General features: G+C 39.3%; 1 protein-coding gene across 2 annotated transcripts in view; it reads right to left on the reverse strand.

Annotated features, from left to right (window-relative positions):
* Positions 1-15,825, reverse strand: part of shank3a (SH3 and multiple ankyrin repeat domains 3a) — a 183,914-nt gene that overhangs the window by 26,703 nt on the left and 141,386 nt on the right. The window lies entirely within an intron of this gene.

Below are 15,825 nucleotides of genomic sequence, written 5' to 3' on the forward strand. Positions count from 1 at the left end.
TTCTATGGCAGTTCTTAGGAGGAAAGACGTGACATTTTGTTAGCACTGGTTATCAAAGGAAAGAAGAGATGAAATAGGAGTTGATATTTGGGGAGATAGTTGTGGATGAGTCAGCAATTGTCTCCTTCTGCACATTTAGTTTCTGTCTTTTCCAGCCCTCAGTCAGCTCTCACACACACCTGCTCATTCAGCCTCACGCATCATCAAAAAGCCGCTGCTTCAAAAAAGGACAAAAGAAACCAAATCAGCCAAATGCTGGATAATTTCAGGAGTTACTGAGTGTGAATGTGCACACTGACAGTATTTTGTGAATGTGAGTGGTATATGCATGTGTGTGTGTACAGTATGTGTGTGATACCAGATGCAGTGTAAGGGTGGGAAATGCAGCTCATTCATCACAGTTGTCATCTATTTTGTACAGCCCAGGAGCATCTAAAGGCAGGGTCCTGATAGCACAGATAACCTAAACTCCACTTCCATCTATCACACACACACACACACACACACACACACACACACACACACACACACACACACACACACACTGAATGTGAGACCTGAAAAAGGGATTACTTTAAGTAAAGACTGTTGTTTAAGTTATTGTACAAATAATTTATCTTTTATTTTTTGTTTGCTGGCCATGGTTTAGCACGAGATGGGAATAAAAAAGGCGAAGCATGGTCCAATCTGCACCACAGCTACAACATCTGGGTTGTCAGAGGAGCGGATAAGTGCACTGAGATTCTAGAGAACAAAGGCTATCACAAACTCACCGAATGTTACTCAGTACATTTGACCAGTCATGTTAAAATGAAGCATATTAAAAGATTACCACATATTTCGAGTTTAACAAAGAGTCAGTTGGTTGACTTTAGACATACTGTCGCTGATATGATTGAAGTCTAGATAATACAACCATTCACACAGTATAAAAACGAGCTTCAGTTTGAATGAATAAATAGCCAAAATGAAAAAAAACCTTAACATTACCAAACATATAAAGGAATAAAGAACAAGCAAAGTATAATGGTAAAGTATTTAGAAAACACACAGACGGAAAAAGCAAGAGAGGAAAGCAGGAAGGTCATTTCCTTCCGAAAACACCATGAAGGAGGATTGCCTGTGAGTGCACATTAGGAGTTGGCCTAAAAATGTAGTTTAATCAGAGAGATCTGTAGAGAATGGCATTTTCATTAGACTGTAGATGCTGCGTCTGGTGACAGAAACACAGATGGTGGTAATGGCCTCCTTAGACAAACAATGTGGAGCACATGAGACGTAGAAAAAAGTTAATTTAGGTCGAAGTAAAAGTTTTATTTTGAGCTGCTTTCTCATAAACAGAACAGATAGATAGAATAGGCACGATGGATACAATATATATATTTTAAGTCGCCCCTGTCTCTATCACACACTCATATGACCCAGCAGCAATCACTTCTGCACCCAAGCTCATTAAGGCTTTTACCATTTTCAATTCGAAACACCTGGCACTTAGTTGGTCTTCCTGGGAAGGAATGGAGATAATACATTTCACATTTCTGATGGCAGCAAAAGCAATTTATACTAAAAAAAACCCCAGCTCATAGGAGGAAAGACCTACTGAAGCTTTTTAAAGACACTTGTGTTGAGTGCTCAAGTCAGGAATGAACTAGAGGCACCTGCTGGTCGAAATCATTCACAGCAGGCAAGCACACTGTATGTTAAGGCTGCGTTCACACCTGCAGGCTGGTTAACACTTACTGACTTCCAAACATAAGGTAGCTCATGCACTGGACAGACTTATCCTGCATCATTAAAGTTTCTATATGTGGACTTGCAGGAAAAATGTATTGAATTCTTGAGACTGAGAGGAGCTAATGCTCCACTTTACTACTCTTAAAGGAAATTCTGATGGCCATGAAGAGCTCACAAGGCTTATTAAGGAATACTTAAATGCTAAAGTGATTTTAAATTGCAATGTACATAAATAACACTGAACAGACAGAATCAGAGGAAGGAAAAAACATGAAGAGCAATATGCCTCTCCACATTTAATTTGGAAACAGACTGACAGACTGTCCCTATGCCACATTTTTAACGAGCAGTGTTTTACCACATAAATGAACTGGAATTCATGTTACTTTTAATGGCATCATATAGGTTAGATATGAACAGGCTGGGACGTGTTCAATAATTGTTACAGGACACTGAATCTGCTTACTTCACAAATAACTAAAAAAAAACTAAACAAGTCAATATTCACCCTTCAGTGTTAGCAGTATAAAAAAAGAGTCCTGACAGAAATGTTGCTCCTGGTTTGAACTCAGGTCAGCCTCTTTGTGATAATGTGGCTACATACACAGGGAGGTGCAGCGCTAAATGCCCTGTAATAACAACTTAGGACAAGACATTTTGCTTATTTTAGTTAGACATATTAAAGGATTTTTCAGAGTAAATATAAAGGCCCATAAAGTCATTTTGCTAACCATGGTAACAGGCCGTTACATTGCCACCAAAAAGCAACACAAGGTAATATTAGAAGTCAAGCCCCCCCCCCCCCCCCCTTCTAATACTCAAATTTACAGTCATGGTTTTCAAACTACTTCCAGAGATAAACGCTCTGCATCTGCCTGGTTTAAAGACTTAATTCAGTATTGATTGAAGGTTTTTTTTCCCTATGTGTTAGGAGCAATAGCTCATCCATAAAAATGTGAGAATGAGCTGTTAGCCTTGTCTTGCTGGTGATAGCTGTGAACATAGTGCGTTATTGCCGTATTTAGCACATAAAGCTGTATGTCATGCTATAACATTTCGACTCTGTTTAATCTAATATCTTTTAGAGTTCTGTTTAATGTCTCCTGTCTTAGTTCAAAGTGCTTCACTATTCTGGACAAATTGTAACACCTCCACTGTCCTTGTCTGAAGGACGCAAGAGCTAAATCACATACACACAGATGCACGGAAACACAAACTAACACAGGCACACACACCGTCTCTGAGCCCTGCTGAATTAGAAATTAACCTATGCTGTTTTACCACTGATAAGTGAGCCTCATTGACTTTTTAATTCTTTCCTTCCACACCCCCACTCATCCCACCTTTCCTTTTCTCCTTCTCTGTCTCTGCCCCCTCATTCACGTTGTGCATGTTAACCTCCTAAACCAGGTGGATAGAAGACTAAACAGGGGGCGTAGTAAACCCTACACCTTGAATACTAAAACACTGTTTAAATTAATTGCAACAATGCTGGACACTCTGGTGTAACAACTTCCCAAGAGCCACACAGCCTGTGAGGAGATGTTTGTGGCACAAGAAAAAGACAGAATCATACTCTCTTTCTTTCTCTTTTGTGCTGTCACACAATGTGGCTGTCGTTCCACGGATCCAACAGGGAGTTGCTGGACCGTGCACGTGGATACAAGGCTAACCCAATTCCACACAGCAGAGCAAAGCAATGTCTTCATTTCCTTTTTCCTCTTTATCTCCCTGTGTCTATTTTGGAATGTTCTCTTCCTCTACCAAACGATTCCCTAACACCACTTTAAAAGAAAAGGTGAATTATATTTTCACACCTGGATGAAATTAGCCATGCTTACAAAAGGACAGTGTGATAGAGAGGACACTGAGGGAAAAGAGAAGTACAAAAGAAAGACTTAAAATGAGCTATGTATTAATCCAATCTTCATCTGTTCTGTACATGCAGGGAATTCATAAAACACATGCATGTGGTTTGGAGCTGCAGGATAATATTTAACATCAAAGGTGACAAAACTTCAACTGTTCTTTTCATCAAGCCATGAGAATGTAGGGTAGCTTAATTTACTGTGAAGTTGGAACAAAAAGAAAAGATGAGGAGGGAAAAACAGAAAGCATGTTAAAGTGGAAGGACAAGGGGGACAGATTAAATACAACACTGAAATGAATGCCAGTAGATTTCAACAGACTGACAGTGAAAATATCTTTAAGAGGTAGCCCCTTGTAGGGCCCTCATTGAAACTACTACTAATACTACAAATTAAAATTTTGGGTAACGCTTTATATTGAGGTCCTTGTAATAACCATTAATTAACAAGTAATAAGGCCCTTGTAAGTCCTTACAAGATGCTTATTAACATTATTGTGTGTTTATAAGCTTATATAAGTGTTAATAACGGCATTACAAACACCCATGACCCTCCAATTATGTCTTTGCCATGCCTTTATTAATCTTATTTTGTTTGCTTATTGATACTAAAATATACTTTATTGCTCATCTATTATAAGTTAACTATAAGTTAACTATGTTTTTTGCAACTACCGGATCTAAAGCAAGAACAATGCCTTATTACTTGTTAATTAACGGTTATTAAGGTCCTTATTATAAGTGTTTTTGCCATGGTGTCACTATCTGTGACACAGCTTGATCTTCGCTGATTAGTTGGGAGAAATCCATGTGGGGGAGCTGACATAATTATATGCACAATCCCAAGAGGTCAACAAAGGTAATCATAAGATGCTGTATTATCCCACTTGTCATCTGATTTAAGTTTTCTCCAGCAAGTCTTACATATATCGAGACTTACTGTCTAACACTGTAGAAGCAAAGAATTGAGGAGAAGAGAGGGAGTGAGAAGAGCGGGCACATGTGCTTTCTGCATATAAACTCAATAAGGCACAAAGTAAGAGAATGACATTGCAAGACAGGCTTTTAATAAAATAGCATAGGAGATGAGATCTAATAATGCCAGCACTAAAAGAAAAGAGCTCATCAAAGCTGTCATTTGTGACAGCCGGACAATGTTTTGCCTCTGCTCTATAAGTTAAAATGCCAGATCTGCCCGCTCTTATTTCATTAAGACCAATAGAAGGTCGCCCGAGTAATGGATTTTACATGATAATCAAGACATATCTATTTTGAAAAGGGACACAACAGAAATAACCTTCAATTATGCACATAAAATGTTCAAGAATAAAACAATAGCTTTCCATTTGTGGAGCAACGTAAGGTTGAGATGAAGTGGAGGCAATGGACAGCAAGAACAAAGGAAAAATTGGACGCATGATAAGACCTTCAATTATCCTCTGAGTGGACACTGAGAAGACGTTTAATGAGTTCCTTGTTTGTAGTCAAATACATTCTCCAATTATAATGTGTTTCTTTTCATACTAAATCCATTTCTCAGCCATAGTCACTTAAATTTGATGCAGTGCACAAACGTTTGTATGCTTGCAGACAGACGCTACTCCTCTATCTTTACTACATTTCCCCTTATGCTGAGTCATGTTGCAAGTTTCTCACATTTACAGAAGAGGGCTATTTTTAGGTTCTCCTTCAAGATGCCATTTTAACTTTGCATGCAGTACGACAGCAAGCAAGCCATCTGTTTGTCCTCTATAGTAGTGGTATGAGGACATCAGAACAGTGCAGAGAGTTGTGGACAGGGAGTGACTTACCCCAGTACAGGTCATGACATTTGGAGTTTGGATGTTCTGCCTTCACGACTGTTACAACGCCGTCTATCCTGCTACACAGCACAGGCAGATCTGACACCATGACAGGACAACAGTCCATTTTCTCTATCTTTACAACTTCCACTCTAAGACTTTGACAAGGAGGTCGCCACTCCTGCCACGGGTGAGTCTCCCAGCTCAAATCACCATGAAGAGCTGGGTCTGGTCTTCCTCTCATCCTCGCCGAAAGATGATTAAAAGCACTCCTGAAATGCACATTTTATAAAGATGTATATTCGAAATTCCTCTGCACCGTTTCCTGATGAAGGACTCCCTGATTTCTTCGTTTTTAGAGTGAAATAAGACTTCTTGGATGAGTAGCAATAAATCTGTGTGTCAGTATTTCTGGCCTTAATGTCCCATTTTATTTCAGCCTAAAGCAAACAACTCCAGCATATATTTCAAATCTGTGCTTCTCTGCTGTCTTTCTTTTTCCTCCTCCCCTCTTTCAGAATTGGTTGGTTTGTTGGAGAGCCTTTTGAGAGCTCGTTGTTACCGTGTAAGTGTCGGAGGCAGAGACCAACGGCTATAAATACCTCCGCTCTGTCAAAGTGGAAGCCTTGAATAATTCAGTCAAATTCAGACAACAAGAAGCAACTACTGTACAAGCTTCTCAAACACTGTGAAGGCTCGTCACGACACGCCTTTGAGTCAAGGTCAGGATGAGCAGAGATGCACTCAGACACACAACACAAGCACATATTCAAGGAATGAGAAGGAAAGCAGGAGACTGTGCTCAGTGCAGGAACAAATGTATCTTTATCCTCAAGCTGAACTGAGTGTATTGAATAATCAATGTCACTTGCGCGATGCATTGGAACGTCCTTCACTGGTGATTGACAGCCTCACTGTCAGCTCAGCTGTATGATATACAGTATGTTACTTCTTGTTTAAAAGCTTAAAGAAATATGGCAAAGTGAGCTTTATGATGGTTCTAGTGGTTCAAACCTGCCCCTCTCTCTTTGTTCATTTCTTTTAAACTATCTTCAACACTGTCAGTTAAGATTCAAATTCTAAGTAAAGAACTTTGGTCAGTTACTGTTACAATGCTTTTATTCCTTTATGTCACATCTTCACTTTTAAGGTGCCAAATAACTGGTTAGTATGTTAATTACTCAAAATATAAGGTGACTAAAAATGACCAACTAAGCTGATGCTTAGTTGCCAGCCTGGCAACTTTAAAAGTTAGTACAGAGGTCTGAAATCCCAAAACAAATTTGTAGTTTCCTTCTTGCGGTTCTACAGACGAGTGAGGGACTGATGCTGAGAGACATAGAGGGAGGGAGAGTAAAACATGGGTGCCTTGGTGTAAAGGTAGGCGTGCGATTAGTCATGCCCAGTCAGAGGGATGCTTTACAGCTCTGCCAGGTAAGCTGCTCTTTTTGTGTGTGTTGCCACATTTCCAGACGTGATACCCACAACATTGAAACACAGCAGTTGTCAAGTACTGGCATTGGAAGAGATTATGTAAACTGATTCAGCCAACTGTGTCAGATTAGTCCTAAAAAGGGCTACCACAGGTGGATATGGTGTGTAAGAGCAGCTATGACACTGAGAAATATACTTGACTTCCAGGGAGGAATGCAGCAACCTGTCCATGTGTGTACATGCTTGTTTATTTGTGTGTGTGTGTGTGTGTGTGTGTGTGTGCGTGCAGGTGACCTGCTGTCATCCAAAACAGCCCCTGTCAAATGTGTTATGTCTCTGCTCCACTGTGAGACCTGCTTCAGCTTTGATTCATTGTTCAAAAAGCACCGCCATCTATTATGATTTGATATGGATCTGTCCTCCAGAGAGAGAGAGATAGAGATAAAGAGAGAGAGAGATAGAGATAAAGAGAGAGAGAGAGAGAGAGAGAGAGAGAGATGGCTCAACACACTCGACTGACTTCTGATGAAAGATAGCGGCCATCACTCTGCTACGAACAAACAAACCAAACACCCAACCCCCCCCCCCCCCCCCCCCCCCAACACACACACACCTTGAGATGTGTCAGTGTAGGACACTCCATGTAGATTTTTTTTTATAGGGGGTAAGCCGCAGGACTCATTTTAAACTGCCAGCCTATAACACTGACTCAGCAAAATTTTTAATACCAAGACATGCCTGTGGTACCCCCCCCCCCCCCCCCCCCCCCCCCCCTTTCTAATAAGATGGATTAGTTGGCTATGCTAATCTATCTGCTGACTCAACACAGAATATAGACAATAACTGAAGTGGGTGCATGTGCGTAACCATACCCGTCCATTTGTATGCATGTGCACATGCACTGCTCTGTGGTGTCAACATTTGCATACTCACTCTGCATTTTACAAGTCGAGTATCTGACTGAACTGATTATCTATGTGATTTACAATCTGGGCCTGTACGGAAAAATGTATAGCTCCATGAGAGGACTTAACCAAGAGTAGTTTGTTATTGGGTGGTAAATGCTTTTTTGTTTGTTATTTTTATTAGCTCGCTCAGTCTAACCTTTGAGAACAGTAAAGTCTGAATAACTCTGAACAATAAGCCATAAAACGGAATATTGCTGCTTTAATGAATTACAGCAAAGAAAAGAAAAAAAGTAGAAAAGGTGACCGTGAGATCACAAGGGGCTTGATAAGGGATGAAGACACACTGGAGGGTCACAGCAATTTTTGTCGTTGTGCTCAAATAGGTATTTTATTTATTTTTCATGCAGCAAGTCCACATTTTCCTTCTGCCACCATCACATATTTTGGTCTTTAGCTTTTTGGTTTTCATCATCCTGAATTAGAATTTCTACTGAAATATGGTGGCTCTGAAGTGCAAACTACACCAGCAATTCACACAACACGCCAGCAATTCGCCACAACACGCCAGTTATTCACCACACGAATTGCTGGCGTGTTGTGGCGAATTGCTGGGGTGTTTTGCACTTCAGAGCCACCGTAGAGAAATTACCTATATACTCTATAATTTAAGTAGTTAAATGATAGGGATGCTTTTGTAAATATATTTATTTTAAAAATACATATTAATGAAAAATTATAGTTCTAAGAATTATATTAACCTTAGTAGGCAGATGAGGTCTTCTAAAGCATGCGGCTTAAGGCATTCAATTTTGTCTCATTTGAAAGCCTCTGTTGAGGTGCCATTGAGCAATTCTCTTAAGCCTTAAGCATGCATGCATTCTAAGAAGGTTTAAAATAAAAGGTGAGAAATAACAGTGATTTCCTGTTTCCTCTACAGCAAGCGGATGGGAAAGGTGCGATAAGAAATAAGCTGGTGCTACCAACATGTCTTCAGTGTGACTGGCCTTGTTAACACATCAAAAATTCATTTTTTGTCATGTTAGTGTGACATTCTAGGTGTGAAAGGTTGAAGATTGACCTGTCCTTGAAATGAAAATGAAAAAAGGCAATGAAAAAGAGAGAAAAAGAAGTTGCAGTACTTCCTGTCATGAAGTTGAATGCAGATTAGCACGAAACTTAAATTAACTCTGTAACCATCCCAACAAATCAATCTCATATGAAGGAGTGGTATATATGTACGTATGTCTGCAGCCTTGTATGCCCTGAATTTTGCCTTGTACAACTGAACGCTGAATATTTAACATTCAACATTTTAAAAGATCAATTTAATTCTACTGGAAATATTCCTAAATTTTTAACAGCTAAACAGATGCCAAACATATTTATTACTAAAACTACTACTACTTCTAGTTCTACTAACAATAATAATAATAATAATAATAATAATAATAATAACAATAATGTAATATCCTTGAACTCATGCTGATCAGCAATTGATCCATAAGCTCCAACTATCCATTTTCATAGCTGAGTGTTATAACAACTGGCTTCATTCATATAATTGCTGTTCATTGATCACTACTGAATTCACAATAACTATTTGGTTTAACCCAAAGTAAGAAATAGTCTTGCAATACACGTTACAGGATTTATATGACAATTACTCTTTCCTCTTTCTAGCATCCACATGTGGATCCCTGTCCCTGTGGGCTGTGAGAACATCTTTTGGTCTTTTATCTGTCCCTTTGTCCTCATGTTCCAAGAGCACTCATCTCCCACAACGCATTAATTATTGACTTAATCTCAATTGTGTAGCAGTATGTGAACCAATGTGTACAGAGTTGTCACTTGTTTCCTATGGGCTTTTAGCAGAGCAACAGAATGCCTTTCTTATCAGGAAGCTACACGGTCAACTATATTTGCAATATAAAGAAATACCATGACAAGAAACCTGTGAGTGATGCTAATATAAGTAATATGCGGTTAGCTTAAATCATATTTGCAATAACACCATTAAAATAGAGCCCATCTTTTAAGGTGACAATGGCTTTAAAGATGTTAAAAAGATTGATATTGCAACTCAGTGTCACAAAATTCCCCCACTGCCGTTAAATAGGCTTAGAAGACTAGTGAAATCCAACACTGTAGTAGCAATAACTACTGACCTTGCACCTCAGACATGAGTGGGGAAGAACTGAGCCACAAAAAGCCCACACAGACCTCAACTTGTTGGGGACACTATGCTGAAAGCCCAACAGAGTTGACCAGATGACACCCTGTATGATCCCTCATCAATCCATTGCACCATCTCTCTGTCCCCTCTTACCTCTCTCCTCCACCCTACCCTCCAACTTGCTCTGCCCATGTCAGTCTCAGCTGCCGCAGCAACGCTGATGTTTAAGCATTCTAGGAGAGTGCAGACACACTCCAAAACTTCTTAATGGGCAGGCTAAAAATAGCTCAGGCTGGATCTGACTGGGCTGATTCATGCGGCTGTGAGTCATTCAACTGTGCCGCGGTGTGAGGAGAGTAAGGGAATACAGTGAACGAGCACAAAGAGAAAAGAAATAAAAGTTTGCACGCTTGTTAAGATATCAAACCACTGAGAAAATCAAGCATTGCTTATCCCATCGCAGAGAAAATGTGCATTATTATGCTGTGAGTGTGTGTGTGTGTGCGTGTGTGTGTGTAGAGGTTCTTAACGATATTCGAGGCTGCAGGGTGACCTAAGAAAAATTAAGGCTGATTTAATGGAAACTGGGACCGCTAGAATGCATCGCCGTTTCATTTACCATTTGACAGATTTTGTCTCTGTTTGTTTGTAGCGTGCCCATTTCTTATTGACGGATAGCAGGATGGGGGGGTGGGGCCTTTTGGCTTGAGGGCTGTAAGATCCAAACAGATTGTAGCCAACGGATTAACAGTACTATTGCTGAAAATGATTGGCCCCCGGCAATTTGGTAGCATCATTAGAAAGAGAAGAGCAGTTCATACTCACATCATTATCCCCTCCATTACCGCGGGTAAACATCTACCATTAACCCCCACATACAGGCCAGCAGCATGTGTGCTGTGTGTGTTAGAGGATATGGAGTGTTAGCAGGATGGGCGAAGATATTCAGGCATATTCTGCAGATTTAACAACTGCTCAGCTTTTTAAAAACCATGCTAGACTCTAAGTAGTCTGTTTTTGTGCTTTAAACAGTGCAGTGATTTATAATAACACATGGATATCAGACACCTCCCCAACAAAAACACATATCAGCCATTTGTCCACAGCCAGCAGCATTTCACCACTGCATCACTCATTGTACTCTTAATGAATTCAATAAATAGTCTTTCCTTTCACCCTCATTTTCTCCATCAGTTGCTCATGCCCTCCTTTTTCCTATTTTTCTTCTATTTTCTCCCATTCTGACTCCTACACTTTGCCATTGTCTTTCTTCCTCCCTCTCTTTGTCCCCTCAGGCACCGGTTGAAGATGAACTGTTGGCTGCAGGTAGCTCTGGACATGCTGAGAGAGAGAGAAGAGCAGTGTGGTGACAGATAACAGCCAAGGAAGTCAGTGATGGTTTAAGCTCTGCCTCTTTCACATGGTCACCTGCTTCCTTTCTCTTTTGCTCTCATTCTGTGTCCTCTATGTCTCGCTAGCTGCCTTCACCCATCCCCTCTCGCTTTCCCAAACTGAAAGAGTTTTTTTTCCCATCATCCCATTTTCTTTTTGTCTTTCCCCCAGTCTCCATCATTGCTCTTTCAAACCTGGCAGAGGGAGTGAAAAGAGATGGAGGCAGAGATAGATAAAGTGGGATAGCACTTTCAGAGCCGTGACTCATGGCTGATGTACAGTGGCACAGAGAGAGAGAGAGAGAGAGAGAGAGAGAGAGAGAGAGAGAGAGAAAGAGAAAAGAGAGAGAGAAAGAGAGAGGAAGAGAGAGAGAGAAAAAAGAGAGAGAAAAAAAGAGAGAGAGATAAAGATAGAGAGAGAGAGATAGAGAGAGAGAGAGAGAGAGAGAGAGAGAGAGAGAGAGAGCAGTAGTATTTGGGATACTTAATTGTAGACAGGGCTGTCTTTCCTGCTTCACTAGGCTGAGACATATTGCCCTAACTGTCAGTGACGCCTCAATGGTTACCTTCTGATAAACAACTATGTGCGTGTTTTAGCGTGGCCAAGTGTGTGTTATTCTGCTGTTGTATCACTGTTGATGAATCTAGGGAAGAGGAAGAGATTTGCTTTGAAATGCCTCAGTAGATTCAGAAAATTAGCATGTTATAAATGATATATCAAATATATTGTACTGTGTAATATACTTTCATTTTGATCATTTAAAACAATTATAATCAAATCTACTTCATTAACAAGTAGTTCTTCTAGGCTGAATGGATAGAAGTCTGATAATACAAAGAGTCATTTTGTGACACTCAGAAAAATGTATTTAACATTTTCCAGCCGTTCCTTTTGTTGCCGCTGTAGCAGTGTTTTCCTTTACGTATTTCTGTACGCATTGTAAAGCTGACTTGAAATGGGGAAATTCAACGAAACTTCATCAATTGTGCAAAAATGTTTTTATACTTGCTTGAGGCGATTTATGTCTTAGGAAGTTCAAATGCCTTTGTCAAATAAATTCTGGTGTAGAAAAGATGAAAACCTGGTCAGTGTCCACTTTCACATCTCAAGGCAACATGAAACATGACCAATGCTGGCTGACCTGAAAGAATAGTTAAAACTTTCCTAATTGATCCAAATTGAAGACCTCGCCCTTTTTCTTTTAGATGTGTTTAGATGGCAAGGGCGACTCTACTTCTCTTCTTACTGGCAGATTACAGCCTTGTGTGGCCCATAGTGCCCACTTCTGTCAAAACTATACTGTAGCCTAATGTATCCAATGCAAACCAGTTGATGGAATCTTGCTTTAAATTGCTTTTTTTTTTTGCTAAGTTTAAAAAGTTTGCTTAGAAGTGCTTAAACTTTGTTTGACAACTGGATAGAAACACAGCTTATATGAAACTAAACACCCCAACTTTACTTAAGGCCCAGTGTCAGTGAAACAGCAGTTAGATTCTCTTTATCTTTAAGTAAAGCAACATATTTCCGAGTGTTATGGCATATGTGAGTGCAATTTAGTGTTGAGAGCAATTTCAATCACATCTTTTATTTAATTTGAATGGATCATTATAGTGGCTGTGGTTAAGCAAAAAACACAGTAATACAGAGCCGTAAAGAGATACAGAGCTGTACAGGCACTCACACCCCCCTTCAACTGTGACAGTTGATTAAGAGGCCAAGGACGAGTGGGAGATTAATAAATCAGACCTCAACCATATTCTTTTAAAATGTAATGTTTTTTTCTAATTGAGTTTAATATGTTGGCGTTTGCCAGCCACCTTAATCTGTTTGGACTTTTTTTTTAAAACTTATATTTGGCATTTAAAAAGAGATAACACAACACAGGGATCCACTGGGTATTTCAATGTGCTTGGCTTGGTGTATGTGATGATGAGCTATCAGCTTTTTCTTCAACAGTGAGAATAAAGGTGCTGATGATTAAAAGCGAACACCAAGAATCTCAATTTAATGTCAAAGAGAGACAACAAAACACAGAATCAGAGAGGAAGGACATGGGTAGACACTTTTAATCGCTGAGAAATAGGTATCCGAGGGTTCTGAGTTTTTTCAGGATTTATGAGTGAGTGGGGCTCAATATCAGGCCCATCTCTCTCCCTCCCTCTCCTCGTTCTTTTTCTCTCTGAAAGACACGCTCTGCCATCTTCACTTTGCTGTCCTTTAGAGTATGCTCTACCATCCGTCTCCCTCGCTATCTGGCCCTTTCTTTCCCACCTTCCCCTATCTTTTTCTCACAATGCATTTAAATGGGGTATTTAGAGATTCCGGCCTTTCTCATCTCTTCACACACACTCTGAGGTAACCTCAATCCTTCAACAACCCTTTGAAAAGGGAAAATGCCCCAATTGCTCCAGAAATAGGTCCCAGGAGATGCATGATAAACACGCAAGGAATAGGGAGATATTTATGACAAACTTGTCCTTGTCCCATTTCCAATATATGTACTTGCTGCAGAATCTAAACTTTTTCACGCAATGACCAGATGTTTTTCATGATGCTGCACATGTTGATGCCCCTGAGACCAAAGTAAATGAAATGTGCCATCCGCTAATTAAATGACTAAATGGGGATGTGGTTAAATTAATTGGATGTACTCGCTGTTGTTTACAAAGGGTTCCATTCAAATCTGTCACGGAAGGATGGATGGCAGATTCATCATGGTCAGCATATTTACAGCCTGTAATAATATAATCCTAAAAATAGTTATTTAAAAAATGCTGACCTTTAAACAGATTTACAGTGCTGATACCCTTTCATTAGTGACCTCAAGACTGGGCCTGTTTTGTTAAAAGGTGTTTGCTTTTTTCTTGGCTATGACTATAGCTGCCCAAAAGACTGAGTCATTTTAGCACAGATGATATTGCTTGTTGTTTATAATCTCAATCACGAATGTTTCTTCACTTATGACACATCTAAAACTCATGTTCGGGCACATTCTTAGGTGACTGTTGACAGATATGGTGGGAAATAAAATTATATAAAACATTGATGAGGAAGGTTCTGGGAAAGAAGTAGTTTACAAAATGTCACAGGATAATACCTGGAATACACTAAATATTGAAGAGTTATGATGATGGTCTTAAGGATATTGTTTGGTTTCGATTTGTGGGTTAATCAGTTAAAATAAATGAAATAGTTAAACATGCAATATTGTAGTGCAGTGCAATTTACTTGTCACTTGTAATTATGTGTCTGTGTGAGAGAGCTTTAAACACCTGATGCTGTGTTATGCCACACGTTTTTATTGCAGTCGATTTGAGCATTTTATTTCAAACAAGTATAATAAGAAGCTTAAAAACACTGATTAAAAGTGGAACATTTAAATTTAAGAAAATACGTACAAAGAATATATGAATTGTTAACATGACACAGCAGTTTAATGGTAGTTTGATGTTGCATTTCTCTTCTCTTGCAGTTGTCTGTCTACATGTTTTTAACACAGGCTAAACTGGTTGACCTTTTCAGTGCACCTGTGTTTAATTAAGCACTAATTAGGCGTCCCTAAAAGCTTGATAGTCTTTGGTGGAAAACTGAAGACAGGAGGAGGAGGAAAATGTCAACTAATGAAGGAGGAAAGACATTTTTAAAGGAATATTGCTGACAGTGTCTTTCACTTGAGTTTAGTATGTCAGAATGGACCTAACAACAGGGAAAAACTGTTGAAAAATGATTCTTGCAGATCTATTGTATGTGTATGTGCAAATTGTACTCAATTGTAAAAGACATTTTTCTTACATATGCACAATTGGATTGCTTAAGAAAAGAGGTAAATATACACTACATAAATTCTTAAAATTAGAGTTAGCTAAATTCTTTTTTGCCTGGCCAAACAAAGGAATGCAGGCAAATTACAGTATTTTTCAGTATAATAGATGAAATTAATCATACAGAGCACTTAAAACCATGCCTAAACTCACTCTTACATCAATGAAATTGGGTGTAGTCTACCACTTCCTGCATCGAGTAGAATAATTTTGTTTGTTTGAGCAATTTTGTATTGGTGTTTATTTAACAATAAGACCATATCTAGGTCTAATTTTCTAATTTATTGGGGATGCACATGTTATATCATTGCAACATTGTGCATTATGGTTCAACCATATCATTCAACCGATCATTAAAATCTTCAAATATCATTTTTCATTAAAATCAATATTTAATTTTGTATGCAACAGGGGGTGGTTGCAGGAGCGTTATTAATAAGAATTTCTGTAGCTGACAAAGGTGGTCAACTAAAAAAATGAGAATTAAAATGAAGGTGAGAGGCTGGACTCATGAGCCCTTGGCTAAGCACCACTGTGTTGGATTTCCCCCGGAGAACAAGAGGGTCACCTCTATGCAACTACTAATGACTGTGAGGAAGGCTCTGAATGCTGTTTGTGCCTATGCACCAAACAGACATTCAGCATATCTGGCCATCTTCAATGGGTGGGGACCTGGAAAGATACCATCTAGCAA

The sequence above is a fragment of the Centropristis striata genome, chromosome 6 (genome assembly GCF_030273125.1).
Source record: "Centropristis striata isolate RG_2023a ecotype Rhode Island chromosome 6, C.striata_1.0, whole genome shotgun sequence".
Taxonomy (NCBI): Eukaryota; Metazoa; Chordata; class Actinopteri; order Perciformes; family Serranidae; genus Centropristis; species Centropristis striata.